At 37.4% G+C, this 19594-nt stretch overlaps 1 long non-coding RNA gene across 1 annotated transcript; it reads right to left on the reverse strand.

The window, feature by feature from the left end:
* Positions 1-392: 392 nt before the first annotated feature.
* Positions 393-3809, reverse strand: LOC119149385. Its single transcript, XR_005104675.1, has 3 exons — positions 3668-3809; positions 1984-2090; positions 393-804 (listed from the first exon to the last, which is right to left on the reverse strand). It is a non-coding gene; the product is annotated as an uncharacterized LOC119149385 (long non-coding RNA).
* Positions 3810-19594: the final 15785 nt, after the last annotated feature.

Here is a 19594-nt window from a genome sequence, read left to right on the forward strand (position 1 = left end):
CTACATGGGATTTTTAGATTTCATGTGTAACTAGATTTGATACGTACTTCAGTTCTGTTTAGAAATATATGCATTAGTGATCATGAGTCATCTTAGCTTTAAAGGAAGAGGGCAATACTGCAGTCACCCCAAAGCACAAAAAATTGATGGTAAAGTCAGGCAATGAGACACATTTTTGCTTTTATGTTGTCTATATTAAAACACGTTTATCACAGTAAAACATGTACTATGTAGTATTTATTTTATGTTATCTGCCTGACCCATATCCAAAAGAAACTGAAACCCATGGTTACCTTCTCATTGGTCTCCTTTTCTTGGTCAGTTGTCCACATTTGGTCAATTGTGGTCATTTTTTGAGCAAATGTGGTCAAAAAAAAAAAAAAAAAAAAAAAAAAGGTCAATATTTCTTGAAGTATGTCTTCTGAGTACGTCCAGTGTGTCGTTAATTCTTATGCCATAGATCTACCTTTTTCTTCCCTCACTGAGACCTACAAAATTTTTGGTTTTATCCTCACCCACTTGTTCAGTGCCCACATACTGTAGGCATTTTATTGATGACCAGAAAATGCAGTGTTTGTGCTAAAGAGACCCATTGGCTTGAAGAGCACAGGGCCTCAAACGACCTCCAGCCCACAACGCATTTACGCCAAAACACAGCCTGGTGTGGCAGGAGGAACATAGACAAGAGCAGCCAGTAGCAAGGAGGCAACACGAACCAGAAGCATGACCTGAAGTCGTGAGCGTGTGTGTAACATTCACATCCTGCTGCTCTTCCGAGGTGGTAAGATAGAGAGACCAGACTTTCTGAAAGAAATAATAACTGCAAATTTGTTACAAGTCTGTGATAACCAGTAATTAAGATCTGTGATGTTTTCAACAGCTTTAACTGTAAAATAGTCTGAATAATCTAAGTTAACTTAATCTAATAAACTGCTTACTTTTGCCATAGTGAAATCTGCAGTGGCTTAGAAAAGAAGAAAACTGTTTCACACTTCTTAGAAGCTGCACAACAGCTGCTCTTTTTATTTAGAAAATACAAATTTACATAAAAGTGGGAGATGTTTCTCATCCCTAGGGAGAACAATTTTCATTAAAATATTCTGGTTTTCCAATGAAAAGTCAAAACTTTGTCTAGCTAGCAAAAAATACAGTTATTTAAACAGTGCCTTGCTTTTCCATCAAAAGACTTTTGAGTAAGTATATTGGTTTACTTATGTGAGTTGCTTTTCTTGAACAAAACAACTCTACAGAACAATCGATGTTTACCATAAAACCATTTATGTTGGCTGAATTTAGCATTTTTTAAAGTATGAATTAGGCTTGAAATTTCATTCATCATGGTTACTTTGGACTGGATTACAACACAAACTATTTTTCCCCCTGGGACTGGGATACAAGGTAGACTTCTGTAATGTATTCGTTAAAATATATTTTCATGCAAATTTCAAATAAAAAGCAAAATGTAAGAAATGAAAGTATTTTCATTTGGAAATCCTGATATACTTTTTGCCAGGAGTTGTGCTCCAAGCCTCCTTCACTTGGAGGGGTTACCTGGTCAATACATTATGCGTACAATAGTAGCCTTTCTTAGCTAATCTGACAAGAAAAACCCCAGAAATTGTGATGTAGTTGGACAATCCAGCTAACCATTTATTAGTAAAAAGACAGGGAATATGACCTACTGTTCTTCTAATCTCCACACTAAAAGCACCAGAGTGGCAGCATTCCAGCTTTTGGGCACATGGCTCTAACGCTCTTTTTTAATTAAAGAAAACCCCAAACAACCAAATTGTTGTTCTACGAATAAAGAAATGGGCTTAGGTCACAAACCCAGTTGGGCATTGAAAACAAAACCTAATAGTGAAATACAATTTCTTGCACTCCTCTGACCCAAGACACCCTCTTCATAGTTAGTGAGAGCAGCAGTCACCTCTGAGTCACAACTCCTCTAAATCAGGTCAGATAAATTGCACCCAAACCCACCTGTTCCTCTCCATGGAGTCCCAAAAATGTTGGGGTAACTATCCAGAGATAGATCTCCAATACTAGGTGAGATCAGTCCCAAATCTGGTTTTCAGTCACACAGCGTTCTAGCAGAAGGAGAGAAACGAAAGAAAGCCTTCCCTTAGGTTAGGAAGTTACTTTTTCAACCTCTTCTGAGCTCTTTTTGTCCATGCCTTGAAGCTATTTTACAGAGTCATTGTTGGATCTCTGTCAGGAGACTTTCACAGCATTTTCTGAAGAGTAATGAAACCGAAATTTTCAGTCCCATTTCTTCTCTGTATTTTCATGTAGCTCCCACAAAATTTCATCAATCAAAGCCATGTTTATGTTTTGTAAAAGAAAACAACAGTCTTGTTCTGAAGAGAGGTTTTGGTTCAATTTCCATGTTCAGCTCAGTGAAGTAAATAATAAAATTATGTATGTGCTTTTTTAAAAAAATCCTGCAATTCTAATTAATTCAACCAAAATCTTATAAGAGTTTCAAGAAAAGTCAGCCTGCAGTCTGCATTCACATCTCATGTACAACATTCAAAAATTTATATTGACTCCTTTGAAGTCAATGGATTCACTCCAGTGTAAATGACAACAGTCAACTCTGTGACCCTAAAATACTCCTAGTAGGACTCCATCTGTAATGGTATTTTAGGGCACATTAGAGTGTAGGCACACAAATTTGCTACAGAAACCCCCTTTTGAACTTTGCATTCTTTTCTTTAAACTACTATCTTAATGAAAGAACTTAAGGGTATTTTGCCATCAAAATATGTAAAAAAGAGAATGAATCAAACTTCATAAGTCAGCAAGTATAATTTACATCCTTTCAACACCACTAATCAGCCACTTTTTTATCTATACAGTTAAATTTATATAAAATGGCTGCAAAGATCTGGAGAGATCATTCAGTTCATCCTTTACCCCAAAAGAGGTGTCATCACTTTTGAGATTAACTAGGATACACAATATAGCTTTCTTTTTGCATGCCACAATGTGAAGGTGTTCAGAAAGTCCCATTTTCAATGTTTTCATGAGTCCAGTCCAGAAGCCTAGATATATAAAGGCAAATGATATTTTAGTTACCTAAATGTTTGTATGTTCAAGTTCCAGTTGGCAACTACCTATATCTGCACGTGAGGCCTGACGTCACATCCCTGAAATCCATGTGGATTAAATGTGATGGACTTTGAAGTAAGCTCCTATTCAAGTCCCCATGTGGAATAATTGCATGCACAATTGTAAACATACAATGTTTCATTAAAAAATGCCTACAAAACCCCATTTATTTGAAGGTTGATCCGTAAATGAACACAAATCAGCAAAAACATTAGAGGAAAACTTCTCCAGCTAAATTAAAGCATCATTCTCAAGAGCAGAATGTATTAATTAATATCTTCACCAGTGAACATAAGGGCGTTTCCCCCTCTTATCACACACTTTTGCTGTATATAACTTCATACACCTGAATAACTAGCAGTTTCTTCATGCAGCTCTAATAACAGCTCTTACCAAGGCTATGAGGATAACGTGCATAAAAAATTTAGATATCTGCAGAGAACCTTTAGAAAACACTAAAGTTTTATTTTACTTGTTGTTTCTTGAACAACCTTTTACCATTCTGAGCATTTGCTGTACAACGGAGATTTTAATAGTTACCCTCAGCTTGTACCTTATCTTTTACTGTAAACGTCTTCGGCAGTGCATTCACATTTCATGTCCTTTCACAGTGCAGTTCACTTGGAGACAAAAGCCAGAGAAATTTGTTTCAGTTGAGCTATTCCTTTTTAACAGACACTTTCCAGCTCACTTGCAGAGGCTGCCAAAAGGGAAATCAAGGATTGAAATTAGCATTCCCCACCCCCCCCCCGCCCCCCCCCCCCAAGATCTGAAAGACCAGTAAGGTCATGGGGAGTTTTAAAATTTATTTGTCACTGATTAAAGTGTTATTAAAGTATTTGCTAATTGATGGGCTGTCAATTATGGGACAGTCCTATACCTCTAATCTTCTAATTGTGGTCTTCCAAGATGTCATTAACATCTTAAATTTGTCTGTTGGAAACTGCTTCCAAGTTTCACACTTTTCCAACCACTGCTATTGAATTGGTTTTCCAACAGGAACAATAAAAGGCTAATTATGTTAGCTATACGTTAGTCTCCGGCTGGGCATTCTAGAGATGGTGCTGAACTTTAATTTGTTTACATGCTGCTCAAATCTAATGTTATTATAGATGGACATGACTAGGAAATGTTTTGTCCAAATATTTTTAAATTTAGTACTAAAAATAACAATGGCAAAAAAAAAAATCTAAGCTTTTGTACTTTCATATGTATGTTGCTTATACATCATATAGCATGAAGTCTCATCCAATCAGAATTTAACCAATTTAAAAGAGTACATGGAATTTTTACTATTTATTTTATGTTACACAGAACATGACTATATTATATATTACTGAAAGACCTTAAAAATTATTACCACCTTGCAATACAAAATATTGTTTTAAGCAGAGGTGGACTCAGTCACTGATTCAAAGACTCATAATGAGGAAACCTATTTCATCAGGAACTTGTAATGAGCCTTTTTACTACCTCCTTCCCCTGCAGAAATGCTGGAAAGCATAGAATAATTTTTCTGTGCATCTTTCTACTCTGCTTGCAGCACCTGCCCAAAACCTGTTTCACAGAGGGACTTCAAGTCTCCATGAAGCCCAAGATTCAACTGTCTTGTTTCTAAATGGAGAAGTGAAGGTTCTCTCCAACAGAGGTCTTAGCACTAGGTAAGCACAGAGTAGAAAAACCACTGTTATCAACTCCCATTGCGGTGTCACAGTTTTTTTCACATTATTTTCTCCAAAGCTCCAACAGTGACCTGCCCCCAGGCCCTCTTGGTAGCAAGGGCTGGTTCCCTGGCTAAAAACTGTACCAAGGTCATAACTTAGAAAAGCACCTGAATATTTCCTAGGTTAAAATATACCACGGAAATGTACAAGATTTTCAAATGTATTGAGGAACAACAGAAGCAGAGCTGGAAGATTACTTACAGGTGATAGACACAACCCTGTTGGGCCTCTGTCATGTTTTGTCGGGAGACAGTGTAGCAAACATTCATTCTGCCTGTTGTGTGGTTAGCAAACCTTTCTTCCAAGAGTGAACTATTATGAACTAGCTTTGGATACATTTGATCGTGAATATGTAGAATTTTTTGAAAAAATTGTACATAATATAATGGTGACTACTTGAAAACACAATGCATTCTTTTAAAAATATTGTAAGCAATTAATACAGTATGTTTCCATATTTCTTTTAAGGTTTGGGAACAGATCATACAAGATGAATTTCAGCAGTGGAAAAAAATAATATTTGGCATTTTTGCTATAGCTTCTGAACTGGGATGTTGTTTTTTTCTCTGGCAGAGATCTGCACTGAGCACTACTGTCAACATTCCCACCAAGAAAAATACTACAAAAACTGGTTTGGATCATCTAAGACCTCGACAAGGGACAAGGTTGCCTATGGCGATCTTTACCTTAATGCTGGTATTGGGCCTAAGCCTTGATTTAAGTTCCCAGGCAACAGATCTATTAAAGCTATATTACTAAGGTTCACACTGCCCCTGAAAGCTTTATTAAATGATTATTTCGCAGCATGGTGGGAAATCTGTTGGAAGTTAACATGCAGCATCAGCCAGTCACAGCTCAGAGTTGAGATGTGCTCTTTGTGTCAAGAAACTAGAATTTTCCAAATAAGAACGTGTAAGTGAAATTCCCCTCATTAACTTTACTTGTCTATTCTGATTTCTACGGCTATAGTCAATGGGGGGAAATGGCCATTTCTAGAGTTGATGTCATCTTTCTTCTGTCTTGGGAGACCGTAGGGTAGGATGCATTGCCCGACAGAACTGTCCCTGTGCTTCTGCAGACCTTAGAAGGGGCTCAGCTCCTCACCAGAGCAGCTGAAGTTCAACAACATGAGCCCCAGATGCTGTGAAAGGAGTAAGATTTGATGGAGCCATCCAGCCCGCGGGATTCCAACAGACTCAAAAAAGCATCTTGAAGATACACAGGATTCAGTGGATTAGGTTATCCTTTTGGCAGAAAACAGTCTGAGACAACTGATGCCAAGTAAAATCATGCCCACACATATTTCTTCAGGAGAATTGTTCAGGAACAGTTAATTAACAGCTAAACTTCTACAGTGTTGCCACAGTCAGGATATACATATTTTCTTCTATAAGAACACAATTACATGTTTTATTAAGGTGATTTTTTTAATGAACAGTGAAGACCTCTAAATAATTTAAAGGTATAATTTAATCTTCACAAAATCTGTCATTTTACATTATTACATTGCTAAGAAATGTAGTAATTCGGATTATACCATCCTGAAGTTATGAACAATTAAGTAAATGGGCAAGTTCACTTGCTGGCTTCAATTAATTTGGAAGGTGAGGGCTAGGAAGAGCTCAGGCAGGCAGGGCCTGTCACTGGGAGCACTAGGTAGCAGTCCAGCGCTGACTGACAGGTCTTCATTTTCACCTGCACTCCCCAGACCAAAAGCTCTGCTTGTTACAGTCTGACTACCTCTGTTCTGAAAGCCCTCTATGCTTTTCTATCTGCTAAATAACATACGTTCACCCTGGAGATTTAAGGGCAAAAATACTTCTTGTGGAGATTAAGATTCATGTTTTTCATAAACTCATCCATATCACTTTACTGATGCTGAAATGCCAGGGAATTTCCCTTGCCTGAAGCATATTTTCACAAATTAAGCTCTGAATTTTGCTGGTAGGCAAGACCACACTAACACACCCCAAAAGTTTAAATAACCTACAAAACCTTATTCAGGAAACATAAGGCATATGAATCTTTTATCTGCTAGGTTATCATGTTTTTCACAGCACATGTAACAAAGATCTAATCAAATAGCTCAAAATGAAGAGAGGGAAAAAAAAAAAAAAAAAAAAGAACAACCCCAAAACCTTCACAGCTCCAAATTAACACTGGCAAAAGTACTGGATAGGAGATCAGCGTACATCAGAAAGTTTGTGAGATGGGTTGAACTAGTGTAAAATCACTGTCTTAGAAAACTTGGTGGTCCAAAAGGTCATGTTTTGGCAATGTAAGGTATGTAGAACAGCTTCTAAACTGACAAGCTGAATTTATTTTATATTTTTTCTTGCTAACCTCTAGAAGAAAAAGAAATTTTGTTACATATAAAAGAAAAGAATTATAGTGAGATGTACACCAGATTCTCAAACATCCATGGAAACTATTCTGCTTTATTTGTTACTCATCGCTGTGTCTTTTTAACTAGTCTAGTGGTCCGTTTAATGATAAATTTTGTTAACAAAGGACGTAAACAACAACAAAAGATGTAAGCAAAAATCTTATAACCTACCATATAGTGATAAAATGTATTCTTTTAATAACAGAAAAACAAGTTTTATTAACAAATACAAATGTTTCACTGAAAATGCCTGCTAATTCCTATATATCTAAACATGCAAATCATTCATTGGAGCTTTTCTCCTAAGCCAAGCAGTCACTCTTTTCACCTTGAAAAATTGTGCTCACATATACAGATAGCTCAGGTTTCTAAAAAGGAATAATAATAAATAAAACAATAATAGTAGTAATAATAATGTGGGGTTTATGTGTCCATTTTGGTAAACTGTGATTTGCACTGCATGGTGTTCTCTGTCCTCAGTGTTTATGTAACCTCCAAGGGAATTTCTTCCATCTTTTCCAGAGGATACCTAAAGTATCTCTGAAGCTGTGAAGGCTGCATTTTTGTAAGAAAATTTGTTACTGAATATTGCTAAAAACATTAAAAAAATAAGACTTTAGAACCTGTGACAGTGTAACTAAAAGTAAAGCTAGTAAAAGTTGTGGGTTTTTTTCCTTAAGCAAAATTAACTGGTTTGGAGAGGTGTGACCATGTCTGAACTACTAATTCTGTTTGATTTGAAAAGGTTAAATTCAGTAAGCAACTATTATTTTAATAATTATTCACCAACAAACAGCTCAAGCACTGTTCAAATTACTTGCAATAAAGCAAGAAGCCTGTGTTCATCATCTTGACTAGAGAACTGAAGCAGTTCACTAGTCTTCTATTGTACGTACACTGATATGATTGCAGTGGATATATCAAGAATTTTAGCCTATGTTCCTTGTACACTTTTCCTAAATTATTCTTTATATAATACTAGCATTTGTGAAATCTCTTAATTCTTATGAGATTCCACCCACAGTGGGCATACAAAATAATTTATATAAATTACATATATTTAGCCTTACAAAGAAACAAATTGTTTCTTGCAGAGCACTCTCATGTGGCTATACTCTCTTCAGTGATGTTTAAAAATTATAGACCGAGGACAATTTTACTCACAATTAGCATGCTTTATTCTCTCTTTAAAATACACTTGTGGAATTTTCAATCTTCACAGACTATTCTCATCTCGTTATGCTCTTGTGACGGCACGGAAGAGCTTTATAGCCTTAGATAAGCCTACAAGGGAAAGCGCATGATGCAGACTGTGCAAGATGAACACTGCTGTGGCATACAAACGTCGATGGAGGACCCAAAGGTAGAGGCAGAGCGGCCTCTAATGAAGGGGCAGGAACAAAATCCAGAAGGGATTTCAGCGATACTAATTACTCAAAGGGAAGTAGGGACAGTCTTTAAAGGTTATACCTGCTCTGAAAACCACATACAAAAGAGTATGTGATCAAAAGTAATAGACTTAAGGCTAAGTGTTTTTCAGTTTTAGCTGGGGTGGGATGAAGATCATACACGTGGCCCATGACCGCTGCTTAGCTGAGCAGCAACACCCTGCCATGCTGCAGTAACTCCGATGCTTTCCGTTTCTGCGTCCGTACTCTTAAGAGCAGTAGAGCACAGTGTGGGTGTGAAGGTTTTTTCTCACACTGGTTTGAAAGCGGCACCTTAATAAAAGCACAGTACAAAATTTCCCCTTAGTTATCAGCAAATTCTTTAAAGCAGAAGTCTTCAACCAGGCCCTCATCCACAGTTTCTTTCACAACTTTTATAGTAAACAGTCCATTACACAGTATTTTAAAAACTAAAATAGACATACATAAACTACTGACACTTGCATTTTTAGGAGTGTTTGGGACAGTTAAACTCCTAGGGTGCTGCAATAACGTGACAAAGTTGTAGCTCTAGTATCACTAGCTGTGCCCTGTAAGGGCATAGGCTGCATAGGTTTTGCCTTCCCTGTTTTGAGAAAAATAAATATAAATAAAATAATTTAAAAACAAAACAGAACAAAACCAAACCAACCAAAAAAATCTTTACCAGAGTTGTGAAATGGCTCTCTATACACATTTTAGTGTCATGTTCCACCTATCTATTTTCAAGTATTTAGAGCTTTTACTAGAGTGATTACAGTTTATCATCTTTAAAGTATAAATATCTGAGAAGGAGGTATCATGAAAAAGTCTGTTATTTGGTATCAACGTATTCAAACACTATTTTATAAAGTTCAAATAAATTTTAAAAAAAGGAAATATCTGCACAAAGAAAAGAAATTAAAGCCAAATATTCTAGAAAAGATCACGAGTGATGACCAAACAAATAGGAATTTGTCAGACTACACTAGCTAACACCAAGGAGCCACAGGTAAAATAGAGTAGTCCTGCACTTCTCAAAAGTCTTTACCCTCCCCCACCCCCCACCCCCCCCACATTGTCTGACTAACAATAGCTCAGGTTTGTTCCAGAGCTGTCCTTTTGAGCATTCAGAGCAGTATCTGCTGACTTCAGTAAGGAGAGCTGGGGGTGGGGCGAGAGTTTTAAAGCTTTTTATTGTGGCTAGACCTGCAAAACCAGCACAGTTGAGAAAGATGGATTCTGTTCCTTCTTGCTCATCTTCAATAGAATTCTTTAAAATGCCAATGCAGAAAATGTCTAGTTGCCAAAGGTCATTAAATGTAGAACTTCCCAGGCATGAACTGTGCTACAGAAGCAGGGTTCTGTGCCTGCATATCGCCTTGCAGGACAGGTGCCTCATAAATGACTTAGAAGCAATACATATCTTCTCTGAGTCAAATGTAGAAGGGGGCACACATCATGCTCCAAAGAACAGCTCACTTTCTCAAAGTCACTGAAGCACAATCACTGGCCTTTTCCAGTGGCCAAGTTAAATTTGCAAAGGTTAAAAATTAAAAAAATTAAAAATAAATAAATAAATAAAAATCCAGAATCCTGGCGGCCCTGAAGCAGCTGAGGCAACCCCATAATTACATCTCCCATGCACAACTCTAGACCAGGCTTCGGTGTCCAGGCTGCCTTACACCATCGCCGTACCATCCCGTGGCCGTATCATCCCCACTGCTGAACAGACCCCTTAGTACCGAAGAGAAGGAACTGCTGGCAGAATGCTTTCTCCAAAGACATGTTGACACAAGTATTGTTTTTTCCTTTGTCTTTTTCTTTTCTGCCACAGCCTTGACTTCCTAGTCTTCACTATGGAACAAAGCCTGTTCTCCTCCTGGATCATCTTTAGCGCAACACTGAGCCTTTGAATTTTTATCCATAGTACAAATTGAGGTGATGACTGTTAATGTTAATATGGCTATGGAGCAAGCAGTGCATGGAATGGGCACCTATTGAGACTTTTTCAACAATCAAAAATAAGTATTTTTTTAAACCACATGTGCAACACGTCATGTGCTGTGTCTTTTATAATGTGAGCTACTTGCTTGTCATTTTAAAAAATATTTTTAATTGATTTTCAGATGTCAAGCATCATTACAATGACCTATTTTTATTTTATTGCACTGGCTTTTCCTTTATTATTTCATTATATGTTATTCTATTGAGATCTCTTTATATAAGGTATTTTCTTCTTAGCCATATTTTATTGAAATGTCAACTAGTACTAGGGATCTTTCCATGGTTTTTTGAAACTTAGGAATAGCTTGGCTCTTACATGATACTTTAATAATGTTGCCAATCCTCTGATAAGTTGTTCACATCAGATATTTAGCCCCAATACCTAATGCTTGAGAATCTACATTGATTCTCTTCACGTTCTGTTTCTGCATTCCAAGATTTATGAATATTAAGTTGTGCTTGCCCCAAAGCAAAAGTATACTCACCAAGATATTTGCTGAGATCAGGAGTCTCTCTGCCCCATTTTTAAAACAAAGGCATTAATAAGGAAGCACTATAAAATGAACGACACTGAAAAAATAAGGAAAATTCAGTATTTTTAATAAAGTGAGAAAAAAAATCTTCCAGTTCAAAGCACCCTATCTGATCTACCCTAAATAATGCAAAAGAGTAACAATTTATGATACTTGTACAGAATTATGTCTGCTGAGAAGTGTGAATAATCCCTGATTTCTAAAACTATGACCATTATTTATAAAAACAGTGGTCACCTAAGGTAAAAAGATATTTTTCTTTATAATTTTAACCCTTACAAATACATGGGCAGATACTATGTACAAAATCTAGGGAGGTCGGTTAGACCCAGCAGCAATGGTTGCATCGTTACGAAGCACACAGATATTTTGTGCACCAAGAACAAAAGTCATAGCCCTATGCAGAGGGCACACATGTACATCTTTCACTGCTGAAACAACTTTCATAAGGACTAACTGAGCTTTATAATTTGAAATGCATACACATTTACTTTTATAATTCCTGCATTGTTCTCTTTTTTTAAAAAAAATAATTACATTTCTTAAATCCTGTTCCAAATGTTCTCAGCTTCCTTTGTGATTTGACCCATTTTTATGTGTGCATGAAAATAAGAAACTTATTTAAACAAGTTAAAACTGGTACAAATGAGAAAGAAAAAAAAAAATCACAGAAGAAATGTGAATGAGGAGGTTTACTGGTTTACCAACAAGTGGAATAAACACACTACTGCAAAAACATCCCATTGAGATAAGGGCTGAAGCAAACTAATACTAATCATTTATGCAGGCATATATTAAGATACTCAAGGCTCAGTTTCTAAACTGTGACTACACAATATTACTTCTGCGCCTCTGTTTGTAATTACATTGCTTTCAGTTTTATATATTAAACAGTTCCCCAGCTGCTCTTTAGAAAATAATGTATTGGTTAATTTTAAGATCAACCACATATGGTTAAGCCAATTCAAGAGATACAACTGAGTAATGTAATTTATCTTTTTTTTTTTTTCTTACACAAATCTTTATATTAAACTAAAAATAGAGCTCTACTGTGTTTATTACAGTAAATATTCTTACTGAAATCAACAGTATGTGAGGTATTCTCGGCAGGTTCTGTACAAGGCATTACTGAAACATCTCTTTGCAATTATTTTTCAGAAATTTCCTCCCACTGTTATTCTACATATTACAATATATTGAGCAGAAAATAACATGTTGGTATCTCTCAGTATAGCTTCTACTGGATTACAAATTAAGATGGATATAAATTGGATTGTAAATTAAGAAACACGAAAAGTCAAGGCACCCCTTGGATAGCTCACTCTGTGTGGCAGAGACCTCACCTCCCCACCAGCATCAGGGCTGCCACTCAAGACACTTCAGGATAACGCTCTTATTCGTCACACCAGCAGAAATAAGAAATTCCCTGGCTTCAAGAAGTGCTGGAGAAATTTATTCTTCTCTTTACTAGCAATTGCTATGTAGGACATTATACGGATTCCCGGATAGCGTTAATGGTTCTGTTTTCTGCATGCCTAGGGCCACAGGGCTGTGATTACTTTTAATCAGTTTCAAGTCTCCCCAACCTCCACTGTGCTTTGGTTATCTTCAGACTGGATCAGTACATCATAGCCTACCTCCCGTAACACTCGGAAGTTTCCCTGAGGCTTTCAGGCTATGTAGAATGCAGCCAAAATGAAACTTTAGGTCCTTTTCCTTCCTCTTCCTCTCCCTACAGGAACTCTGCTGGCTGTTCCCTGTTCACCGTTGTCCTAAGTATTACACAGCGACAGAAATCCTGCCCTTGCTTTCGTAAGGCAATACCATAGAACAAAAAAAAGAAAGGGAAATAAAAATCGACTAGAATAGATACATAAAATAAAACAAACCCCAAACCATTTCCCTGGAAGCTTGCAGGGCTGTTTCTTTATTTATATTGCTCGTTACGTTGCCATGAAAATACACGTAAATTCACTTTACACATATTCTTCATAAAAAACAAAGTCTCGAAATCATCAGTCTGTGTGATCAGCAATAAACTTTACCAGTCTTCACCTCTCAAAATTCAGTTTAATGGGTGCAATGAGAAGACAACCTTCGGTATTTGCCCATAAACACAATGAAACAGATTCTGCCACTCACACTTGTTCCTCACTTGTTAGCCTTCTTCATCTCAGTGAAACTTATAACTTAAGTGTAATCGGCCTCTGCCAATATAACTATCACACTTTCTGTTTCAAAACTGTATCTACAAGATAACAGTCATTGCACAGGGATGCCAAAACTTAACCCAAGGGCTTAAAAAGAGTGAATATTGTTGACTAAAGTAATTTTCACTGCCATATGCTAACCCTTAGCAGCATAACGAACACCAATTTTTCTATCATTGAGGTAAAATCACACCAGTGTAGGGGGTGGGGAGTGACTGGGAAGATGTAATGACGGAACCCTGTGCACATGCAATTTTTATTGAGAAAAATAAAGAAGAGAAAGTTGGAGAAAATGTATTTATAAAACCCCCTGGTGAATAATATATTAATTATCAAAAAGGGCTCAGCCAAACACTCAGTCAATTTATATAGCACATCAGACAAAATACGCCAGCTAATCAAAAAAACGAGGCAGATGAGATTAGGCTTGTGCAGGTTGTCTCACTGACATGCAACATTCTAGACAACCAAGTGAACATGCTACCAGACAAGCAAGTGAACATATTACACAAGGAACTACGCAAACTACAAAATGATCAAAGACTGCTTCAATATCATAATGTAAAATTGTAATGGGAAGGAAGACAGGCTGATAAAAAGAACCAGATCTCTTTGAAATGTGAGTCAAGAGAAAAAAAAGTGACAGGCTCATAACATTTTCAGGTGAGGATTTAAGATGATGGCATCTTCTGCAAGAGCGACGTAGGAAGTGAACAACAAAACATGCAGCTGTTAAGACAACAAGATTAGCATAAGTTTTTACAAGCTGTATAACTACGCTATTAGAGAACTCGGCTAATTCCAGAAGGGAAGATATCCAGGGACAGAGGGATGGAAGGTCTAATTAAATGGAGAATAATGCTGTTAAATAAAGTCTAGAGTGGGTTTTTGCTTTCAGTACAGAAACTGCAGCCTCCTATAAAATAACAGGACTGGACTCCACTACTTGACCAGCAGCAGCAACTCCAGAAGCAAGAAGCTGCAAAAGCTCTTTGTCTTTTGGTAGTTTGCTGATGAGCAGCAATAAACTCAAGTTTAACTAAAAGGAGAGTTTTGCAATTGCAAATCCAAGAGCTGCAGTACCACCAGCTTTTAAAAGCTGCCCCTTGCTGCACTGGCTGTGGGAAGCCTAACTCCAGCTGCAGGAAACCAGGTGTTTTTATTTAGTGTTGACTACAAAACTTACCTTCACCCATTATTGAAATACAGGTTGCAGGAAGAAGAGTTTTGTCCATCAGCTGGAAAAGTACCCGAATTACAGTTAACTCCTGCACCAAGACTGACTGATAGCCATGCTGTGATGGAAAGAATAAGGGCAGAAGCTTTGTACAAATGGACAAAAAACCTGTCATGAACAGCCACGAAAAAGACAGGCCAAAACACTTAACAGTGTGGTAAATGGGAAAGAAAAATAGATAAATATAGACAAATAAGATTAAGAGACACAGCCAAGTTACACTGAAAAAAGCAAAACCAAAATCACTGTTAAACCATGTGGGCAAACATGCTTTTCATTTGATGGGGAAAGGTGTACATGGCTGCCCAGTTATTGCAATTTCTCTGTTTTCAAAACAGCACCAATATCCCTGTTAAAGTCATGTATGTCACATATAAAGTCATAAATAAAATCAAAGGAGAATTGGGACAATTTCCCAGGTTTTGACAGATCTTGAGTCTGGCTACCTCTTACAGTACTTCTGTAATGTAAATCACCATCTTGAGACATAACAAAAAAACAGGCTGCAGGTTAAAAATGCTTCTAGGAGTATCAGCCAATTTGGTCCTGCCAAGGTAAGACAGTCTAATATATAAATACAATGCTATAGAACATAAACAGCAAAACAAAGCAGCAGGTTCACTCTTAGGATCTACAGATTTCATGGTAACTAACAAACGGTATTAAACAGAAAACAAATTGAATGATCACTTTAAGATCAAGCTTATGGAGACAGACATAGTATAAGCTGCTTTGCATTCAGTCTTTCGTGTCCACAAGCACATTATTCAAATACTTCAGGATGAGCATTGGTTACTTTTCAAGATGAAATATTTTCTCTTTGATAATCTCTTTGACTATCTTTCTTGCCTTGCTGGTGAACACTGGCTCAAGCACAGAGTAGCTACAACAAAAAATCAACACAACATAAAAAAGTAAATATTTACAAGCACGTGTACCAAGGAAGCCAAAGTGGAAGAAGAAGATAAGCAGCAGGTTTTCTCTCAGTGCCAGCTGGTAGGATGCATGCTGTAACCCCCACGAGGAGGCAGGTAGCCTGGCCCACAGGAGCTCCAGCATCCACAGCTGTGATTTGAGGTAGGGAGCCACATGCCAAATTAGTTTAAACAAGACATTCAAATTTAGCGATTCATATAGTACCAGTAACTGAAAAACAGAGCAAAACCCCCAATCAATCAGGTGTTTATTGAAAAACAAAGTATCTTTTGTTCCAGGGAGAACTCCTGCCCTGTATTTGCTGGGTATGAAGGGTGGTGATTTGCTGGTGCATGCAGGGAGGGGGAGGAAGGGAAAGGTGTTCAAGGTTTTAAAATACATGTTTATCAACAAATGCCTGGCTTTGGTTCAATAGTCTTTTTGGTTACTCATTACGACCTTAATACAGTCCTAAGCAAAGCAGTTCCTGCAGAAGGATGTTGCATTTATAATGGGTAAAACTTTTGTGTTTATGTGTTGGTTTGGCAGGTCAAGGTGGAAGGCTTTATGGAGGCTCATGGGATCTTCGTTTTTCCTCTTTTTGAGCTTAGAAAAGACAAATGCTCATAATTTGTCATTTCTGTGGAATCCTTAGAAACGTTTTTTTCTGCAGTTTAGCTAGTATTGTGAATGATTCCCTTGCATAGCTCCACAAGCTACCCCTGTACAAGGAACAGAAGAACAAGTTAAGAAAATGATAAGAGAAGTACCTAGGGAAGACAGCGCTGCACTGTACGTTACAAAGATCAGAGGGAGCCCAGAAGCAGAAGTAGAAAAACCCCCTCTGTTCACAACATGCATTGTAGTGCAGAAATTCCCAGAAAACTCAAATATCATCGTTGTCATTTTTGAAATCAAGAAAGCCGGGCAAAAAAATGGCAGAAGAGACCTGATAAAAGTACAAGCTAATGAGTCACTTCTACAGAAAGATTTTATTGAGATATTTGAACTTAAACAACAGATATGGTAGATTTTTAAGTCCAATCAAAACCCAAATCACCTTCATATCTGGTGGAGAAAACTATTAAAAATGCATATTTTATTTCCTTTTCTGGAAGGAATTCACTGAACAAACCAACCAACCAGAAACACTTCCAACCTAAGCAAACAATCATCATGTTAGGAAGGGTTTGGAGCGGCATATTTTTCCCAAAATATTTATCATGACCAAGGTGTAAGCATTAGGTAAGAGAAGTGAAGGACGTGTCCCAAACAGAATGTGACAGGAAACAACCCTTTAGTTTGTACATACACAACAGTATGAATCCCTCAGTTTCATTTGCTGTCACCTCTCTTTGACTGCAACCTCAGTAGAAGAAGCGATAGAAGATGTTTTCTTGGTATGTTTACCCGGTCTGTGACGGTAAGAAGGAACACCAAGAGTAGAAACCAAGTGACTGGTTTCTTAGAAATAGAAATGAAATTGAGAAAAATATCATCAGTGTTTTTAATAACTAACCAGAAGAAAAGATCGAACCAATAAGAAATCTACCTGGCAGGAGAAAGAAATTAGAAATCTTCAGCCTATTTTAGTAGACTAAATAGCTTGGAAGACGATTCAGAAAAGCTGAAACACAGACATCTGTGCTGAACCTGATCCTACGCTACATAAATTACTGATCAATAAACGGAGATCTGGTATACCGAGGCTTATTTAAATTCTTTTAGTAAGACTTACAACACTCCCAGAAGCATGCTGTGAGTTGGTGCAAAATTTGCTTATCAGCATAACAAGGAGAAGGAGGAGGCCAGAGCTAGTGCAAGCATTGCTAAAGAAAAAAGGACAAGACTGTGCTGATGCCTGGCATATAACTGTAAGTCATACAGTATTCTGTATTGCCTTTTAAATGTCAGCTATTGGAACAGACAGTTCGTATCAGAATTTTTGTTTACTTGACTTCTCCTTTTAAGTTATTTTTGCTACTGCTTTTTAAGGAAGCATTTAGCCTCTTCTAGTTCCAAAGAAAAGCTTGAAAATAAATGTTTTGTTTTCGGGCATCCCACTACTGGTCTGTCATCCAAACGTTAGATAGTTGCAGATCATACAGTGGTAGATCAGTGTTCTCCGTGGTTAAAGATATCCTAATATATAGCAGTTCATAAACATTATGACATATGGATTTGTATTTCTATATAAAACAAATCTAGACATCACTCTAATTTGTGATATACTGACATTTTGTTTATTTGAAGAAGGAAATAGAAGCCCAAACCAAACACAAATTAGGCAATGGCCAAGTTGGGAATCACAAGGTGTGCAGAAGGGATGATGATGTCTATGTCTGTGTCATTTGGCAAGCACACATTAACATAAATTTTGCTCTTTCCTGGATGGCTAGGTTTGCAATGTTACTACCATCCGGAGAAGTCCAACTTCTACATGCTTACATGTGATATTCCCTTGATGCAGTCTCTTCCACTAATCTTCTAAGTGGTGTATGTGATTACTTCTCTGTGCAAAAGCTACAGGGCAAACTGCGATCAATGTGTAATTTGACTTGATGCCCTTTGAGTTTCCCAGTACTCTGAAACAGGCAAAATCACTTAGAGCAGCTGATTCAATTTGTCAGGCAGCATTGTGTGTCATGTGGATCGGCCCTAACTCAGCTGTAGCAGCACTGGGTGTCCTGTCAGTCCGTCAGCATGTTGGGTTATTCACAGGAGCAGGGCAGAGTAGGATGTCAGCCATAAGCAAGAATATTTAGAGAGGAACTCACGTGCATGTACAAATATGAACACTTACAGTCACAGAGCAATATATTTTACAGATATAAATTCAGTGATTGTAGATATGGAAAGTTCACAGGACACAGGCTTTCCCACATACCTCACCAAACCTCTCCGAAGGAACAACAAAACTCTCCCTGACTGTTTTCAAACATGGTTTCCAGTTTTTCAGGCTACCACCTTTCGGGAGGTTTTGAGCATTTTCTTTCGGGTTTGGTTTCATTTTGGTTTGGGTTTGGATTTTTTTTTTATTTTTTTTTTTTTCTCTCAAACTGCCTGGCACCATCTGTACCAGCACCACGGCACATTTCTGAGAAGGGAAAGGAAGAGGGAGATGGAGGTCCCTCCATTTAATATTGGTTTTAACTGTGAAGTTTTTTTACACAAATCAGCAAAGACCAAAGTTCCCGTGCCACAGCAGACTGCTACTCTGCTGTCTGACCCTTACACACAGCGTTTGAAATCAGCTTAATAGAAAATTATAATAGAACAAACAATGCATGTCTGCCGTTTAATATACTAATGTCAGGAAATAATAATTTACACTAATTGTATCTACGTGTGAGCAATCAGTTCTGTTGTTTATGGTTTAAAAGTCCATTAAAGAAGGCTATGTATTGATACAATCTCCTTAATTCCAGGATTTACCTGAAGGCTATGGTAATATTCATACAGGTACAGAGACAGCAGGCAGATGCAGATGCACATTTGTAATTCCCTTTCATAAATAACAGTTTTATGAAACATACCAATGTGGTGTTTGAGTTACTTCCCAGGATCATACCTTATCTTCTATTTGAAATATACTAGAACACTTTTGGCCTCTATTGAAAATACAAAAAGATCTAACCTCAGAAAAAAGTGAGATATCCTACATTTATTTAAACCACATACGACACTGAAGAATCTTTTATCAAAGATGCAGGAGTACTTACCTTTCCTGATACACTATTCCTTTAAATGTCAGGATCCGAGAGAATTACCATGAAGCCTCCAGATGGCATGTGCTTTCCCCGACTGTCTCTTCTATTGTTTATCTGAGCTCAGAATCGGGCCCACAGAATTCAACAAAAGGCTTCAACAAGCATATTAACCCAAGCACCCCAGCGCGGTGTTTCATACATAACGGGTAAAAAAATCAAGCATTTGAAATACAGTCAGCACAGAAGACGTCACAAACAAACGGTGTGCTTCCCATTTTAATTTGAACCAAAGGCTTCGAAAAGTCTTTACACTTCTGTGCAAATTGCCTGCCCTGTGTGCGCCGGCGTCCTT

Source organism: Falco rusticolus, chromosome 5 (assembly GCF_015220075.1).
Source record: "Falco rusticolus isolate bFalRus1 chromosome 5, bFalRus1.pri, whole genome shotgun sequence".
Taxonomy (NCBI): Eukaryota; Metazoa; Chordata; class Aves; order Falconiformes; family Falconidae; genus Falco; species Falco rusticolus.